The sequence below is a fragment of the Mus caroli genome, chromosome 7, assembly GCF_900094665.2.
Source record: "Mus caroli chromosome 7, CAROLI_EIJ_v1.1, whole genome shotgun sequence".
Taxonomy (NCBI): Eukaryota; Metazoa; Chordata; class Mammalia; order Rodentia; family Muridae; genus Mus; species Mus caroli.
Genome location: NC_034576.1, coordinates 128935089 through 128940624, shown reverse-complemented (window position 1 = coordinate 128940624; position 5536 = coordinate 128935089). Strand labels below are relative to the sequence as shown.

The following is a 5536-nucleotide window of genomic DNA, read 5'->3' as shown; positions in this document are numbered from 1 at the left end:
ATAAATAAAATCTTTAAAAAGAAGAAGAAGAAGAAGAAGGAGGAGGAGAAGGAGGAGGAGGAGGAGGAGGAGGAGGAGGAGGAGGAGGAGAAGGAGAAGGAGAAGGAGAAGAAGAAGAAGAAGAAGAAGAAGAAGAAGAAGAAGAAGAAGAAGAAGAAGAAGAAGAAGAGTCATTATATTGGGCTGGAGAGATGGCTCAGAGGTTAAGAACAGTGGCTGCTCTTCCAGAGGACCTTAGTTCAATTCCCAGCAACCACATGGTGGCTCAATGCTATCTATAAATGTAATCTGATGCTCTCTTCTGGCATGCAGGTGTACATGAAGATAGAGCACTCATATACATTAAATAAATAAATAAATCTTTAAAAAAAATCATTACATCAAGGAACATCTAGTTTCACAGAATTCACCAGAGCAGCAGAAGAAAGCAGTAAGAAAGTCAGATATAACAGAATAATAATGCATACCAAGGCCAACTGAAAAGCAGTCATGCACAAATGAAATCTATACAGCCGTTGTTCAGGGCTAAGGTTAGAAGAAATAGGAGCAACTGTTTTTTACAAAGAGCTGCTGAGGTCTACTGAGATATCTCCATTCCGGCCTACTGCAGGCAGTCCCTGTTGTTGTATTGTGCACCTAGCAAGAAGAGCCTCTGGAGAAAGAGCAGCCCAGCCCCTGGGCTGGAAAATTCAAGATTAGGGGTAGGGTATGCCACATAGGGACTGAGGGATGTTGGGAGAACCTAGAAGCCACGTCTGCTTTGATATGTAAAATATGCAGCTCAGTCCCTTGTCCCAATCTAAAACCATAAAATTTGTGACCACTTTTAATCTCAGCTGAGGCAGGTAGATCTCTGTTAGTTTCAGGCCAGACAGGACTACATAGTGAGACTTTGTTTCATCCCTCCCCAAATTTATACTATATCAGACAGAAGGTTAAAAATGTCAGTAAGAAATGGAGCAGAGCCTGACTGCTGTCACCCTCATAGTCTTTTTTAGTTTTTAGTTGTTTTTTTTTTTAACTTATTGTTATTTTGTGTGTGTGTATGACATGTGTGGGTGAGTATGCAGGCTACAGTATGTGCAGAGGTAGGAGGACAACTTTGTGGAATTACATGCAAAATAAATAAAATGTAAAAAAAAAAAAAAATCTGTGGGGCTGGAGAGATGGCTCAGCGGTTAAGAGCACTGACTGCTCTTCCGAAGGTCCTGAGTTCAATTCCCAGCAACCACATGGTGGCTCACAATCATCTGTAATGGGATCTGATGCCCTCTTCTGGTGTGTCTGAAGACAGCAACAGTATACTCATAAATAAAATGAATCTTTAAAAAAATCCATGATATGTTAAGCTTTAGAGCTCTGTTTGACAGCCATGTGGAGATGTCAAGTAGATATGAAATATGTAAGGAGGTTCTTTGAGATGAAAAACAAATTCAGTGTTGAGAAGAGTAAGGAGGAGAAGGTCAGACGTGCCTGGGTGGGAGCAGCTGATGATGTGCCTAGGCCCATACAACTTCTGCTTGGGGAGTGTGGAGCTCTCAGTCAAGCTCAAAGCCACAGAGGAAACAGAGTCCACACTGCGGCAGAGGGGTAGGTAGAGGACCCCAGGACCGGCTGGAGCTCACAACCACATCTGCTGGGGAAGCAGCAGATGCTCACAGGTACCCAGTAGCCAAGATTAGAATGATCTTACTGCCTCCGAGAGAATTTCAGGGACGTTTTGAGATGATTTCAGCAATCCAAACAAGAAAGAGGTTGATCCCTGGCGCTGTGGTGCACATCCATAATCCAAAGACCAAGGCTGGAGGTCACAAGGTCAAGGCTAGCTGAGCATGGAAGTGAATGTCTGTGGAAAGAGGAAGCAGGAGGATAAGGAGGTCAACACCATGCTTGGCTGCATGGCAAGTTCAAGGCCAGACTGGGTGAGAGGAGACTGGCTCCAAAAGAGGAAGAGGAGGAGGAGGAGGAAGGCCAGACTGGATGACAGGAGACTGGCTCCAAAGGAGGAAGAGGAGAAGGAAGAAGAGGAGGCAAGAGAAAGTTGGAGACCTGCCTGAATACATAGCAAGACCAGTCTCAGTGGATGGATAGATAGATACATACATAGATACATAGATACATAGATACATAGATACATAGATACATAGATACATAGATACATAGATACATAGATACATAGATACATAGATAGAGATAAAAGCTGGTAAGGCATGCTTGCTTCGGCAGCACATATACTAAAATTGGAAGATTAGCATGGCCCCTGCGCAAAGGATGACACACAAATTCGTGAAGCATTCTATATTTAAAAAAAAAAAAAAAGGTGATAAGGCACAAAGGCAAGGCGAGTAGAGGAGAGAGCTGAGAAATGTCTGTGAGACAAAAAGTTTTGGGGTGGGGTTGGGGATTTAGCTCAGTGGTAGAGCGCTTGCCTAGCAAGCGCAAGGCCCTGGGTTCGGTCCTCAGCTCTGGAAAAAAAAAAAAGTTTTGGGGACAGATTTCATCCAAGGGACTGAGGCAAGAGGACTCAAGGATGAGCCCTGCGTTATGGCTGCATGAGTGCAGATAGTGGCATCATTCAAGGTGGGGAACTGCAGCACAGAGCAGGGCAGCGCACACTGTAGGCACAGCAGAGCTGAGTCTTGCTCTCCATATCTGACCTACAGATATGGTAGAGCTGCCCACAGGGTCTGGGAATAGGGTGTGTTCCTGAAAGGTTCAGGCTTGTGATATCATGTTTGTGATATTGGAGCTCTTAGCTTTAGACACCAGGGGATGGTTAAAACCATTGGTGCAAGTATACTTGAGCAGAGGGAAAGGAAATAGCAGAAAGGAGTTTGATTTCTTGTGGTGAATATCTTTTGGGGATTTCTACCCCACCCTAGGTCATTTAGCTCCCAAATAAAAGTCACACACCTTATAAGTATAATAAGTCTTAAAGCACTAGAGCTGGGCAGATATCAACCCTCGATGCTATTTTATCTACTTCCCTGTCAATAACCCAGAGATATCACTTGCCATGCTCCACCTGGGCTGCTCCTGCTCCAACTAGCAGGTCCTCATGACCATGCGCTCACAATCCACCTACCCCATGGCCACTTCTTCTTTCTTCCCTTGTCTCTGCCTCAGACCCCAAGCTTGGGAAACAAAGCCCCGCCTACCTCTTGTCTGCCCAGCTACAAGGTATAGATAGGCATGTTTGTTTACCAATCGCAGATAAGTTGAGTGATGAGGTTTATACAACAAAAGCTGGTATTACATGAGGATCTGCTCATCTTGGAGCAACCAGGTCTTGGGGTACAGACCTTAGTATTTGAATACCAGCAGCATCAGACCAACTCACTTCAACTTCTCCTTACCAAGTCCTCCTGGTTCTGCCTCCACGAGGTATTTTGACTTATCCACCGTCTCTAGCCTCACAGTGGTGACCCCAGTCTTCCCGCACCACATTGTGACTACATTCTGGGAGTTGGTCTTATTTTTCCCTCTCTTCCTTTGGTCCCCTTTAACCCACTTCCACATTACAATTGGACTGGCTTTCTGTTTGTTTGTTTGTTTGTTTGTCTTTGTATTTAGATAAGGTCTCATGCAGCGTATGCTTTCCTCAAACTCACTGTTAACAGAGCCTAGCCTTGAACTCCCTCGTACTATGTATGCATACAAACACAAAAATACTTTTCTCTCACACTCATATAACACATATACACTACATACAATATTTTAAATGCTTACATTAAGTTATTTTTCTCTTTTTTCCCCCCTCTGATATAGAGCATCACATATCCCAGACTTGCCTGTATAGGTAGGGTTAGGGTTAGGGTTGGGGTTGGGGTTGGGGTTGAGGTTAGGGTAAGGGTAAGGGTTAGGGCTAGGGCTAGGGTTAGGTTAGGATTAGGCTAGGGCTAGAGCTAGGGTTAGGTTAGGATTAGGTTAGGGCTAGGGCTAGGGCTAGGGTTAGGTTAGGATTAGGTTAGGGCTAGAGCTAGGGTTAGGTTAAGGTTAGGGTTAGGGCTAGGGAGAGTGTTAGAGTGAAGGTTAGGTTAGTGCTAGGCCTAGCTTTGTCTTTGGGTCTGGGTTAGGGTTAGGGTTATACCTGAGGATGACCTGAGTTAAGTTAGGTTAGGTTAGGCTTAGGGAGATAGTGGAGAGTGACCTTGAACACCTGATTTCTTGCTTCTACTTCCCAAATCTTAGACTACAGACACACACAGTCACGCTCAGCTTTGTCTTCCTCTTTCAAAAAAGTCTCTGTTGAAAGCTGAAGGGATGGCTCAATGGTAAAGAGATCTGACTGCTCTTCCTGAATACTGGCGTTCTGCTCCCTGTACCCAAATGGTGGATCCCAGCAACAAGTAACTCCACTTCCAAGGTGATTACCAGGCAGGCTCATGGACACTTACATACCTGGGTGCAAAACACGCACATGAAAATAAAGTAAATTGAATAGAATCTCTGCTGACTTCATAGTAACCTGGGGTCTCTGTCATGGCTTGTTAGGTTAGCTGCAGACTAACAATCCAGCGTGTTCTCCCAGAACTCCAGTCTAAGCTCCCATACCCGCCTAGCAAGCCAATCTAGTTTCTGCTTGTTCCTTCTGTCTGAGTCCAGCCTACAAACTTTCCTAAAGGTCTTTATGGGCATAGGAATCAGTTCTTACCACACCAGGAAACCATCCTATTTAAGAGGCCCTGACCCCTCACTGTCTGGAATCCCCATATTAATTTCCTTTATAAAATTTCAAAGATTTCATGTTTAATCATCCTTCTCTGTGAAAGAGGGGTGAGAGTTGGGGAGGGGGGAATTCAGGGATTGGAGTAGAGGTGGGGGACGAGATTACAGAGCAATTCTCAGCATAGATGGATGCTTGGGAGAACCGTAGAGGGCTCAGTCAAATTTGACAGAGAGTTCCTGCTTGCAGACAGGGTGGGTGGAGTTAGGTTTTGTTTCCTACCATTCTTTCTCCTTGTTTCCACTTTCTATTTGGCAAAGCACAGGTAAACTAAAGAAGGTTCACTAGTTTAACTACTTTTTTAATGTACAGCCCAGAGACAACCATCAGCTCTTTCCATCCCCACCACTTACTTCATTTCCCAACTTGAAGCAAATTAAGCTTTTCCCCTTCCCCCAACCCCAGGCAAACACTGTTCATTCTACTTTCTGACTACTTTGGGTATCTGGAACAGGAGAGCACAGCATGTTGGTCCCTTCGTGCCAAGCACATCTCACTTAAAATCACATCCACAGAGCCTCTTCCGGCCCCGGCGTGCTGGCCAGGCTTCCTTTCTTTTAAAAAAAACTTTATCTTTATGCATATATGTGTGCATCTGTGTGAATTTACACATGGGTACGGACGGGATGGGGTGCCGTAAGAGGCAGAAAATGCCTCATTTTCTGGAGCTGGAGTTGGTGTCGGAGGTTTTAACCTCCCTCCCCATGTAGTCATTGCAGTCCTCTGGAAGAGCAGCCACGGCTCTTCTGCCCTCCAGCTCTGGCGGTCCTTTTCTTTTTCTATTTTTTTTGTTTTTGTTTTTTTTTTTTT

General features: G+C 44.8%; 1 protein-coding gene and 1 pseudogene across 3 annotated transcripts in view; both read left to right on the top strand.

Annotated features, from left to right (window-relative positions):
* Tmem219 (transmembrane protein 219) overlaps positions 1 to 5536 on the top strand; it is a 58718-nt gene that overhangs the window by 23936 nt on the left and 29246 nt on the right. The window lies entirely within an intron of this gene.
* LOC115031709 lies at positions 2211 to 2306 on the top strand (annotated as a pseudogene).